Here is an 11814-nt window from a genome sequence, read left to right as displayed (position 1 = left end):
GTATTTTTTGAGTCTGTGCTAGCAAGATCTACTCAGTTGGCATCAAGTTTCCATAGTGTAGTGGTTATCACGTCTGCCTAACAAGCAGAAGGTCCCCATTTCAAAAACGGGTGGAAACAAGTGTTTGTTAAATTTTGTCCGATTTTATACAAAAAAAATACATTTCAAACATATTAATAATTGTATTTTTTGAGCCTGTGCCAGCAAGATCTACTCAGTTGGCTTGAAGTTTCCATAGTGTAGTGGTTATCACGTCTACCTAACACGCAAACTATCCCATGTTCTATACCAAGTGGAAACATTGGTCTTTTTTCTCCCGTTTGTAAATCCTTTTATCATCAAATGGTTTCGCGATACACATCTTTAGCTGTTATGTAGGAAAACACCTCCACAACGATTTATTGATGGTTTACAGAGGAGAAATCTCTGCTAGCACGATCCACTCGGGTGTCAGCAAGTTTCCATAGCGTAGTGGTTATCACGTCTGCCTAACATGCAGAAGGTCCCTGTTTCGAAAAAGAGTGGAAACAAAATTATTTGTTAAATTTTATCCTAAAGAATAAGTTTCAAACATATTTATCATTGTATTTTTCGAACCTGTGCTAGCAAGGTCTACTTAATCGGCTTCAAGTTTCCATAGTGTAGTGGTTATCACGTCTGCCTAACACGCAAAATATCCCATGTTCTATACCTAGTGGAAACATTGGTCTTTTTTCTCCCGTTTGTAAATCCTTTTATCATCAAATGGTTTTGCGATACACATCTTTAGCTGTTATGTAGGCAAACACCTCCACAACGATTTATTGATGGTTTACAGAGGAGAAATCTCTGCTAGCACGATCCACTCGGGTGTCAGCAAGTTTCCATAGCGTAGTGGTTATCACGTCTGCCTAACACGCAGAAGGTCCCAGTTTCGAAAACGGGTGGAAACAAGTGTTTGTTAAATTTTGTCCGATTTTATAGATAAAAATAAATTTCAAACATATTAATAATTGTATTTTTTGAGTCTCTGCTAGCAAGATCTACTCAGTTGGCTTCAAGTTTCCATAGTGTAGTGGTTATCACATCTGCCTCACACGCAGAAGGTCCCAGTTTCGAAAATGGGTGGAAACAAGAGTATTTGTTAAATTTTATCCTAAAAAATAAGTTTTAAACATATTTATCATTGTATTTTTTGAACCTGTGCTAGCAAGATCTACTCAGTCAGCTTCAAGTTTCCATAGTGTAGTGGTTATCACGTCTGCCTAACACGCAGAAGGTCCCCGTTTCGAAAACGGGTGGAAACAAGAGTATTTGTAAAATTTTATCCTAAAAAATAAGTTTCAAACATATTTATCATTGTATTTTTTGAACCTGTGCTAGCAAGATCTACTCAGTCGGCTTCAAGTTTCCACAGTGTAGTGGTTATCACGTCTGCGTAACACGCAAAATATCCCATGTTCTATACCAAGTGGAAACATTGATCTTTTTTTCTCCCGTTTGTAAATCCTTTTATTATCAAATGGTTTCGCGATACACATCTTTAGCTGTTATGTAGGCAAACACCTCCACAACGATTTATTGATGGTTTACAAAGGAGAAATCTCTGCTAGCACGATCCACTCGGGTGTCAGCAAGTTTCCATAGCGTAGTGGTTATCACGTCTGCCTAACATGCAGAAGGTCCCAGTTTCGAAAACGGGTGGAAACAAGTGTTGGTTAAACTTTGTCCAATTTTATACAAAAAAAATACATTTCAAACATATTATTAATTGTATTTTTTGAGTCTCTGCTAGCAAGATCTACTCAGTTGGCCTCAAGATTCCATAGTGTAGTGGTTATCACGTCTGCCTAACACGCAGGAGGTCCCCGTTTCGGAAACGGGTGCAAACAAAAGTATTTGTTAAATTTTATCCTAAAAAATAAGTTTCAAACATATTTATCATTGTATTTTTTGAACCTGTGCTAGCAAGGTCTACTCAGTCAGCTTCAAATTTCCATAGTGTAGTGGTTATCACGTCTGCCTCACATGCAGAAGGTCCCAGTTTCCAAAATGGGTGGAAACAAAACTATTTGTTAAATTTTATCCAAAAAAAAAAGTTTCAAAAATATTAATAATTGTATTTTTTGAGTCTGTGCTAGCAATATCTACTCAGTTGGCATCAAGTTTCCATAGTGTAGTGGTTATCACGTCTGCCTAACACGCAGAAGGTCCCCGTTTCAAAAACGGGTGGAAACAAGTGTTTGTTAAATTTTGTCCGATTTTATACAAAAAAATACATTTCAAACATATTAATAATTGTATTTTTTGAGCCTGTGCCAGCAAGATCTACTCAGTTGGCTTGAAGTTTCCATAGTGTAGTGGTTATCACGTCTGCCTAACACGCAAAATATCCCATGTTCTATACCAAGTGGAAAAATTGGTATTTTTTCTCCCGTTTGTAAATCCTTTTATCATCAAATGGTTTCGTGATACACATCTTTAGCTGTTATGTAGGCAAACACCTCCACAACGATTTATTGATGGTTTACAGAGGAGAAATCTCTGCTAGCACGATCCACTCGGGTGTCAGCAAGTTTCCATAGCGTAGTGGTTATCACGTCTGCCTAACATGCAGAAGGTCCCCGTTTCAAAAACGAGTGGAAACAAAATTATTTGTTAAATTTTATCCTAAAGAATAAGTTTCAAACATATTTATCATTGTATTTTTCGAACCTGTGCTAGCAAGGTCTACTTAGTCGGCTTCAAGTTTCCATAGTGTAGTGGTTATCACGTCTGCCTAACACGCAAAATATCCCATGTTCTATACCTAGTGGAAACATTGGTCTTTTTTCTCCCGTTTGTAAATCCTTTTATCATCAAATGGTTTTGCGATACACATCTTTAGCTGTTATGTAGGCAAACACCTCCACAACGATTTATTGATGGTTTACAGCGGAGAAATCTCTGCTAGCACGATCCACTCGGGTGTCAGCAAGTTTCCATAGCGTAGTGGTTATCACGTCTGCCTAACACGCAGAAGGTCCCCGTTTAAAAAATGGGTGGAAACAAGAGTATTTGTTCAATTTTATCCTAAAAAATAAGTTTCAAACATATTTATCATTGTATTTTTCGAACCTGTGCTAGCAAGATCTACTCACTCGGCTTCAAGTTTCCATAGTGTAGTGTTTATCACGTCCTGCCTAACACGCAGAAGGTCCCCGTTTCGAAAACAGGTGGAAACAAAAGTATTTGTTAAATTTTGTCCAATTTTATCCAAAAAAAAATAAGTTTCAGACATATTAATCAATGTATTTTTTGAATCTGCACTAGCAAGATCTACTCAGTCGGCTTCAAGTTTCCATAGTGTAGTGGTTATCACGTCTGCCTAACACGCAGAAGGTCCCCGTTTCGAAAACGGGTGGAAACAAAAGTATTTGTTAAATTTTATCCTAAAAAATAAGTTTCAAACATATTTATAATTGTATTTTTTGAACCTGTGCTAGCAAGATCTACTCAGTCAGCTTCAAGTTTCCATAGTGTAGTGGTTATCACGTCTGCCTAACACGCAGAAGGTCCCCGTTTCGAAAACGGGTGGAAACAAAAGTATTTGTTAAATTTTGTCCAATTTCATCCAAAAAAAATAAGTTTCAGACATATTAATCAATGTATTTTTTGAATCTGCGCTAGCAAGATCTACTCAGCTGGCTTCAAGTTTCCATAGTGTAGTGGTTATCACGTCTGCCTAACACGCAGAAGGTCCCAGTTTCGAAAATGGGTGGAAACAAAAGTATTTGTTAAATTTTATCCTAAAGAATAAGTTTCAAACATATTTATCTTTGTATTTTTTGAACCTGTGCTAGCAAGATCTACTCAGTTGGCTTCTAGTTTCCATAGTGTAGTGGTTATCACGTCTGCCTAACACGCAGAAGGTCCCCGTTTCGAAAACCGGTGGAAACAAAAGTATTTGTTAAATTTATCCTAAAAAATAAGTTTCAAACATATTTATCATTGTATTTTTTGAGTCTCTGCTAGCAAGATCTACTCAATTGGCTTCGAGTTTCCATAGTGTAGTGGTTATTACATCTGCCTCACACGCAGAAGGTCCCTGTTTTGGAAACAAAGGTGTATTTTTTAAAATTTGGTCAGATTTTAAACTAAAAAATAAGTTTCAAACATATTGTTGCTCCTCCCGCGGTTTTATGAACCATTCTTTGTCTGAGCCTTCATTTTGGACCAATCTGCCTTGGGAGACCCTACCAGGGGCAAAATGCCCCGGACAGCATAGCTCCCAGGCTCATTTATGTACGCAAACTCCTTTGCCATGATTTGGTGATGGTTCACAGAGGAGAAATCTCTGCTAGCACGATCAACTCATATGCGAGCAAGTTTCCATAGTGTAGTGGTTATCACGTCTGCCTCACACGCAGAAGGTCCCCGTTTCGAAAACGGGTGGAAACAAAAGTATTTGTTAAATTTTATCCTAAAGAATAAGTTTCAAACATAGTTATCATTGTATTTTTTGAACCTGTGCTAGCAAGATCTACTCAATTGGCTTCAAGTTTCCATAGTGTAGTGGTTATCACGTCTGCCTAACATGCAGAAGGTCCCCGTTTCGAAAACGGGTGGAAACAAAAGTATTTGTTAAATTTTATCCTAAAAAATAAGTTTCAAACATATTTATCATTGTATTTTTTGAACCTGTGCTAGCAAGATCTACTCAGTCAGCTTCAAGTTTCCATAGTGTAGTGGTTATCACGTCTGCCTAACACGCAAAATATCCCATGTTCTATACCAAGTGGAAACATTGGTCTTTTTTCTCCCGTTTGTAAATCCTTTTATCATCAAATGGTTTCGCGATACACAACTTTAGCTGTTATGTAGGCAAACACCTCCACAACGATTTATTGATGGTTTACAGAGGAGAAATCTCTGCTAGCACGATCCACTCAGCTGGCTTCAAGTTTCCATAGTGTAGTGGTTATCACGTCTGCCTCATACGCAGAAGGTCCCCGTTTCGAAAACACGTGGAAACAAAGGTGTATATTTTTTTAAATTTGGTCAGATTTTAAACTAAAAAATAAGTTTCAAACATATTGTTGCTCCTCCCGCGGTTTTATGAACCATTCTTTGTCTGAGCCTTCATTTTGGACCAATCTGCCTTGGGAGACCGTACCAGGGGCAAAATGCCCCGGACAGCATAGCTCCCAGGCTCATTTATGTACGCAAACTCCTCTGCCATGATTTGGTGATGGTTCACAGAGGAGAAATCTCTGCTAGCACGATCAACTCATATGTGAGCAAGTTTCCATAGTGTAGTGGTTATCACGTCTGCCTCACACGCAGAAGGTCCCCGTTTTGAAAACGGGTGGAAAAAAAAGTATTTGTTAAATTTTATCCTAAAAAATAAGTTTCAAACATATTTATCATTGTATTTTTCGAACCTGTGCTAGCAAGATCTACTCACTCGGCTTCAAGTTTCCATAGTGTAGTGTTTATCACGTCCTGCCTAACACGCAGAAGGTCCCCGTTTCGAAAACAGGTGGAAACAAAAGTATTTGTTAAATTTTGTCCAATTTTATCCAAAAAAAAATAAGTTTCAGACATATTAATCAATGTATTTTTTGAATCTGCACTAGCAAGATCTACTCAGACGGCTTCAAGTTTCCATAGTGTAGTGGTTATCACGTCTGCCTAACACGCAGAAGGTCCCCGTTTCGAAAACGGGTGGAAACAAAAGTATTTGTTAAATTTTATCCTAAAAAATAAGTTTCAAACATATTTATAATTGTATTTTTTGAACCTGTGCTAGCAAGATCTACTCAGTCAGCTTCAAGTTTCCATAGTGTAGTGGTTATCACGTCTGCCTAACACGCAGAAGGTCCCCGTTTCGAAAACGGGTGGAAACAAAAGTATTTGTTAAATTTTGTCCAATTTCATCCAAAAAAAATAAGTTTCAGACATATTAATCAATGTATTTTTTGAATCTGCGCTAGCAAGATCTACTCAGCTGGCTTCAAGTTTCCATAGTGTAGTGGTTATCACGTCTGCCTCATACGCAGAAGGTCCCCGTTTCGAAAACACGTGGAAACAAAGGTGTATATTTTTTTAAATTTGGTCAGATTTTAAACTAAAAAATAAGTTTCAAACATATTGTTGCTCCTCCCCCGGTTTTATGAACCATTCTTTGTCTGAGCCTTCATTTTGGACCAATCTGCCTTGGGAGACCCTACCAGGGGCAAAATGCCCCGGACAGCATAGCTCCCAGGCTCATTTATGTACGCAAACTCCTCTGCCATGATTTGGTGATGGTTCACAGAGGAGAAATCTCTGCTAGCACGATCAACTCATATGTGAGCAAGTTTCCATAGTGTAGTGGTTATCACGTCTGCCTAACACGCAGAAGGTCCCCGTTTCGAAAACGGGTGGAAACAAAAGTATTTGTTAAATTTTGTCCAATTTCATCCAAAAAAAATAAGTTTCAGACATATTAATCAATGTATTTTTTGAATCTGCGCTAGCAAGATCTACTCAGCTGGCTTCAAGTTTCCATAGTGTAGTGGTTATCACGTCTGCCTCATACGCAGAAGGTCCCCGTTTCGAAAACACGTGGAAACAAAGGTGTATATTTTTTTAAATTTGGTCAGATTTTAAACTAAAAAATAAGTTTCAAACATATTGTTGCTCCTCCCCCGGTTTTATGAACCATTCTTTGTCTGAGCCTTCATTTTGGACCAATCTGCCTTGGGAGACCCTACCAGGGGCAAAATGCCCCGGACAGCATAGCTCCCAGGCTCATTTATGTACGCAAACTCCTCTGCCATGATTTGGTGATGGTTCACAGAGGAGAAATCTCTGCTAGCACGATCAACTCATATGTGAGCAAGTTTCCATAGTGTAGTGGTTATCACGTCTGCCTAACACGCAGAAGGTCCCCGTTTCGAAAACGGGTGGAAACAAAAGTATTTGTTAAATTTTATCCTAAAGAATAAGTTTCAAGCATAGTTATCATTGTATTTTTTGAACCTGTGCTAGCAAGATCTACTCCTTTGGCTTCAAGTTTCCATAGTGTAGTGGTTATCACGTCTGCCTAACATGCAGAAGGTCCCCATTTCGAAAACGGGTGGAAACAAAAGTATTTGTTAAATTTTATCCTAAAGAATAAGTTTCAAACATATTTATCTTTGTATTTTTTGAACCTGTGCTAGCAAGATCTACTCAGTTGGCTTCTAGTTTCCATAGTGTAGTGGTTATCACATCTGCCTCACACGCAGAAGGTCCTTGTTTCGAAAACGGGTGGAAACAAAGGTGTATTTTTTAAAATTTGGTCAGATTTTAAACTAAAAAATAAGTTTCAAACATATTGTTGCTCCTCCCGCGGTTTTATGAACCATTCTTTGTCTGAGCCTTCATTTTGGACCAATCTGCCTTGGGAGACCCTACCAGGGGCAAAATGCCCCGGACAGCATAGCTCCCAGGCTCATTTATGTACGCAAACTCCTTTGCCATGATTTGGTGATGGTTCACAGAGGAGAAATTTCTGCTAGCACGATCAACTCATATGTGAGCAAGTTTCCATAGTGTAGTGGTTATCACGTCTGCCTCACACGCAGAAGGTCCCCGTTTCGAAAACGGGTGGAAACAAAAGTATTTGTTAAATTTTATCCTAAAGAATAAGTTTCAAACATAGTTATCATTGTATTTTTTGAACCTGTGCTAGCAAGATCTACTCAGTTGGCTTCAAGTTTCCATAGTGTAGTGGTTATCACGTCTGCCTAACATGCAGAAGGTCCCAGTTTCGAAAACGGGTGGAAACAAAAGTATTTGTTAAATTTTATCCTAAAAAATAAGTTTCAAACATATTTATCATTGTATTTTTTGAACCTGTGCTAGCAAGATCTACTCAGTCAGCTTCAAGTTTCCATAGTGTAGTGGTTATCACGTCTGCCTAACACGCAAAATATCCCATGTTCTATACCAAGTGGAAACATTGGTCTTTTTTCTCCCGTTTGTAAATCCTTTTATCATCAAATGGTTTCGCGATACACATCTTTAGCTGTTATGTAGGCAAACACCTCCACAACGATTTATTGATGGTTTACAGAGGAGAAATCTCTGCTAGCACGATCCACTCGGGTGTCAGCAAGTTTCCATAGCGTAGTGGTTATCACGTCTGCCTAACACGCAGAAGGTCCCTGTTTCGAAAATGGGTGGAAACAAGTGTTTGTTAAATTTTGTCCGATTTTATACATAAAAATAACATTTCAAACATATTAATAATTGTATTTTTTGAGTCTCTGCCAGCAAGATCTACTCAGCTGGCTTCAAGTTTCCATAGTGTAGTGGTTATCACGTCTGCCTCATACGCAGAAGGTCCCCGTTTCGAAAACACGTGGAAACAAAGGTGTATATTTTTTTAAATTTGGTCAGATTTTAAACTAAAAAATAAGTTTCAAACATATTGTTGCTCCTCCCGCGGTTTTATGAACCATTCTTTGTCTGAGCCTTCATTTTGGACCAATCTGCCTTGGGAGACCCTACCAGGGGCAAAATGCCCCGGACAGCATAGCTCCCAGGCTCATTTATGTACGCAAACTCCTCTGCCATGATTTGGTGATGGTTCACAGAGGAGAAATCTCTGCTAGCACGATCAACTCATATGTGAGCAAGTTTCCATAGTGTAGTGGTTATCACGTCTGCCTCACACGCAGAAGGTCCCCGTTTTGAAAACGGGTGGAAAAAAAAGTATTTGTTAAATTTTATCCTAAAAAATAAGTTTCAAACATATTTATCATTGTATTTTTCGAACCTGTGCTAGCAAGATCTACTCACTCGGCTTCAAGTTTCCATAGTGTAGTGTTTATCACGTCCTGCCTAACACGCAGAAGGTCCCCGTTTCGAAAACAGGTGGAAACAAAAGTATTTGTTAAATTTTATCCTAAAGAATAAGTTTCAGACATATTAATCAATGTATTTTTTGAATCTGCACTAGCAAGATCTACTCAGTCGGCTTCAAGTTTCCATAGTGTAGTGGTTATCACGTCTGCCTAACACGCAGAAGGTCCCCGTTTCGAAAACGGGTGGAAACAAAAGTATTTGTTAAATTTTATCCTAAAAAATAAGTTTCAAACATATTTATAATTGTATTTTTTGAACCTGTGCTAGCAAGATCTACTCAGTCAGCTTCAAGTTTCCATAGTGTAGTGGTTATCACGTCTGCCTAACACGCAAAATATCCCATGTTCTATACCAAGTGGAAACATTGGTCTTTTTTCTCCCGTTTGTAAATCCTTTTATCATCAAATGGTTTCGCGATACACATCTTTAGCTGTTATGTAGGCAAACACCTCCACAACGATTTATTGATGGTTTACAGAGGAGAAATCTCTGCTAGCACGATCCACTCGGGTGTCAGCAAGTTTCCATAGCGTAGTGGTTATCACGTCTGCCTAACACGCAGAAGGTCCCTGTTTCGAAAAAGGGTGGAAACAAGTGTTCGTTAAATTTTGTCCGATTTTATACATAAAAATAACATTTCAAACATATTAATAATTGTATTTTTTGAGTCTCTGCTAGCAAGATCTACTCAGCTGGCTTCAAGTTTCCGTAGTGTAGTGGTTATCACGTCTGCCTCATACGCAGAAGGTCCCCGTTTCGAAAACACGTGGAAACAAAGGTGTATATTTTTTTAAATTTGGTCAGATTTTAAACTAAAAAATAAGTTTCAAACATATTGTTGCTCCTCCCGCGGTTTTATGAACCATTCTTTGTCTGAGCCTTCATTTTGGACCAATCTGCCTTGGGAGACCCTACCAGGGGCAAAATGCCCCGGACAGCATAGCTCCCAGGCTCATTTATGTACGCAAACTCCTCTGCCATGATTTGGTGATGGTTCACAGAGGAGAAATCTCTGCTAGCACGATCAACTCATATGTGAGCAAGTTTCCATAGTGTAATGGTTATCACGTCTGCCTCACACGCAGAAGGTCCCCGTTTTGAAAACGGGTGGAAAAAAAAGTATTTGTTAAATTTTATCCTAAAAAATAAGTTTCAAACATATTTATCATTGTATTTTTCGAACCTGTGCTAGCAAGATCTACTCACTCGGCTTCAAGTTTCCATAGTGTAGTGTTTATCACGTCCTGCCTAACACGCAGAAGGTCCCCGTTTCGAAAACAGGTGGAAACAAAAGTATTTGTTAAATTTTGTCCAATTTTATCCAAAAAAAAATAAGTTTCAGACATATTAATCAATGTATTTTTTGAATCTGCACTAGCAAGATCTACTCAGTCGGCTTCAAGTTTCCATAGTGTAGTGGTTATCACGTCTGCCTAACACGCAGAAGGTCCCCGTTTCGAAAACGGGTGGAAACAAAAGTATTTGTTAAATTTTATCCTAAAAAATAAGTTTCAAACATATTTATAATTGTATTTTTTGAACCTGTGCTAGCAAGATCTACTCAGTCAGCTTCAAGTTTCCATAGTGTAGTGGTTATCACGTCTGCCTAACACGCAGAAGGTCCCCGTTTCGAAAACGGGTGGAAACAAAAGTATTTGTTAAATTTTGTCCAATTTCATCCAAAAAAAATAAGTTTCAGACATATTAATCAATGTATTTTTCGAACCTGTGCTAGCAAGATCTACTCACTCGGCTTCAAGTTTCCATAGTGTAGTGTTTATCACGTCCTGCCTAACACGCAGAAGGTCCCCGTTTCGAAAACAGGTGGAAACAAAAGTATTTGTTAAATTTTGTCCAATTTTATCCAAAAAAAAATAAGTTTCAGACATATTAATCAATGTATTTTTTGAATCTGCACTAGCAAGATCTACTCAGTCGGCTTCAAGTTTCCATAGTGTAGTGGTTATCACGTCTGCCTAACACGCAGAAGGTCCCCGTTTCGAAAACGGGTGGAAACAAAAGTATTTGTTAAATTTTATCCTAAAAAATAAGTTTCAAACATATTTATAATTGTATTTTTTGAACCTGTGCTAGCAAGATCTACTCAGTCAGCTTCAAGTTTCCATAGTGTAGTGGTTATCACGTCTGCCTAACACGCAAAATATCCCATGTTCTATACCAAGTGGAAACATTGGTCTTTTTTCTCCCGTTTGTAAATCCTTTTATCATCAAATGGTTTCGCGATACACATCTTTAGCTGTTATGTAGGCAAACACCTCCACAACGATTTATTGATGGTTTACAGAGGAGAAATCTCTGCTAGCACGATCCACTCGGGTGTCAGCAAGTTTCCATAGCGTAGTGGTTGTCACGTCTGCCTAACACGCAGAAGGTCCCTGTTTCGAAAAAGGGTGGAAACAAGTGTTCGTTAAATTTTGTCCGATTTTATACATAAAAATAACATTTCAAACATATTAATAATTGTATTTTTTGAGTCTCTGCCAGCAAGATCTACTCAGCTGGCTTCAAGTTTCCATAGTGTAGTGGTTATCACGTCTGCCTCATACGCAGAAGGTCCCCGTTTCGAAAACACGTGGAAACAAAGGTGTATATTTTTTTAAATTTGGTCAGATTTTAAACTAAAAAATAAGTTTCAAACATATTGTTGCTCCTCCCGCGGTTTTATGAACCATTCTTTGTCTGAGCCTTCATTTTGGACCAATCTGCCTTGGGAGACCCTACCAGGGGCAAAATGCCCCGGACAGCATAGCTCCCAGGCTCATTTATGTACGCAAACTCCTCTGCCATGATTTGGTGATGGTTCACAGAGGAGAAATCTCTGCTAGCACGATCAACTCATATGTGAGCAAGTTTCCATAGTGTAGTGGTTATCACGTCTGCCTCACACGCAGAAGGTCCCCGTTTTGAAAACGGGTGGAAAAAAAAGTATTTGTTAAA

At 38.5% G+C, this 11814-nt stretch overlaps 17 non-coding genes across 17 annotated transcripts; all 17 read left to right on the top strand.

Annotated features, from left to right (window-relative positions):
- The first annotated feature begins 1213 nt into the window (after positions 1 to 1213).
- trnav-aac (transfer RNA valine (anticodon AAC)) lies at positions 1214 to 1286 on the top strand. Its single transcript has one exon. It is a non-coding gene; the product is annotated as a tRNA-Val (tRNA).
- Positions 1287 to 3315: 2029 nt separating this feature from the next.
- Positions 3316 to 3388, top strand: trnav-aac (transfer RNA valine (anticodon AAC)). Its single transcript has one exon. It is a non-coding gene; the product is annotated as a tRNA-Val (tRNA).
- A 100-nt stretch (positions 3389 to 3488) lies between these two features.
- trnav-aac (transfer RNA valine (anticodon AAC)) lies at positions 3489 to 3561 on the top strand. The gene has a single exon. It is a non-coding gene; the product is annotated as a tRNA-Val (tRNA).
- A 785-nt stretch (positions 3562 to 4346) lies between these two features.
- On the top strand, positions 4347 to 4419 carry trnav-cac (transfer RNA valine (anticodon CAC)). The gene has a single exon. It is a non-coding gene; the product is annotated as a tRNA-Val (tRNA).
- Positions 4420 to 5262: 843 nt separating this feature from the next.
- trnav-cac (transfer RNA valine (anticodon CAC)) lies at positions 5263 to 5335 on the top strand. Its single transcript has one exon. It is a non-coding gene; the product is annotated as a tRNA-Val (tRNA).
- Positions 5336 to 5621: 286 nt separating this feature from the next.
- On the top strand, positions 5622 to 5694 carry trnav-aac (transfer RNA valine (anticodon AAC)). The gene has a single exon. It is a non-coding gene; the product is annotated as a tRNA-Val (tRNA).
- A 100-nt stretch (positions 5695 to 5794) lies between these two features.
- On the top strand, positions 5795 to 5867 carry trnav-aac (transfer RNA valine (anticodon AAC)). The gene has a single exon. It is a non-coding gene; the product is annotated as a tRNA-Val (tRNA).
- Positions 5868 to 6319: 452 nt separating this feature from the next.
- Positions 6320 to 6392, top strand: trnav-aac (transfer RNA valine (anticodon AAC)). Its single transcript has one exon. It is a non-coding gene; the product is annotated as a tRNA-Val (tRNA).
- Positions 6393 to 6844: 452 nt separating this feature from the next.
- On the top strand, positions 6845 to 6917 carry trnav-aac (transfer RNA valine (anticodon AAC)). Its single transcript has one exon. It is a non-coding gene; the product is annotated as a tRNA-Val (tRNA).
- A 273-nt stretch (positions 6918 to 7190) lies between these two features.
- Positions 7191 to 7263, top strand: trnav-cac (transfer RNA valine (anticodon CAC)). Its single transcript has one exon. It is a non-coding gene; the product is annotated as a tRNA-Val (tRNA).
- A 266-nt stretch (positions 7264 to 7529) lies between these two features.
- Positions 7530 to 7602, top strand: trnav-cac (transfer RNA valine (anticodon CAC)). Its single transcript has one exon. It is a non-coding gene; the product is annotated as a tRNA-Val (tRNA).
- A 1025-nt stretch (positions 7603 to 8627) lies between these two features.
- trnav-cac (transfer RNA valine (anticodon CAC)) lies at positions 8628 to 8700 on the top strand. The gene has a single exon. It is a non-coding gene; the product is annotated as a tRNA-Val (tRNA).
- A 274-nt stretch (positions 8701 to 8974) lies between these two features.
- trnav-aac (transfer RNA valine (anticodon AAC)) lies at positions 8975 to 9047 on the top strand. The gene has a single exon. It is a non-coding gene; the product is annotated as a tRNA-Val (tRNA).
- Positions 9048 to 10258: 1211 nt separating this feature from the next.
- Positions 10259 to 10331, top strand: trnav-aac (transfer RNA valine (anticodon AAC)). Its single transcript has one exon. It is a non-coding gene; the product is annotated as a tRNA-Val (tRNA).
- A 100-nt stretch (positions 10332 to 10431) lies between these two features.
- trnav-aac (transfer RNA valine (anticodon AAC)) lies at positions 10432 to 10504 on the top strand. The gene has a single exon. It is a non-coding gene; the product is annotated as a tRNA-Val (tRNA).
- Positions 10505 to 10801: 297 nt separating this feature from the next.
- On the top strand, positions 10802 to 10874 carry trnav-aac (transfer RNA valine (anticodon AAC)). The gene has a single exon. It is a non-coding gene; the product is annotated as a tRNA-Val (tRNA).
- Positions 10875 to 11726: 852 nt separating this feature from the next.
- trnav-cac (transfer RNA valine (anticodon CAC)) lies at positions 11727 to 11799 on the top strand. The gene has a single exon. It is a non-coding gene; the product is annotated as a tRNA-Val (tRNA).
- The last annotated feature ends 15 nt before the right edge of the window (positions 11800 to 11814 follow it).

The sequence above is a fragment of the Takifugu rubripes genome, chromosome 15 (assembly GCF_901000725.2).
Source record: "Takifugu rubripes chromosome 15, fTakRub1.2, whole genome shotgun sequence".
NCBI classification, from domain to species: Eukaryota; Metazoa; Chordata; class Actinopteri; order Tetraodontiformes; family Tetraodontidae; genus Takifugu; species Takifugu rubripes.
This window is presented reverse-complemented; position numbering and strand designations above follow the sequence as displayed.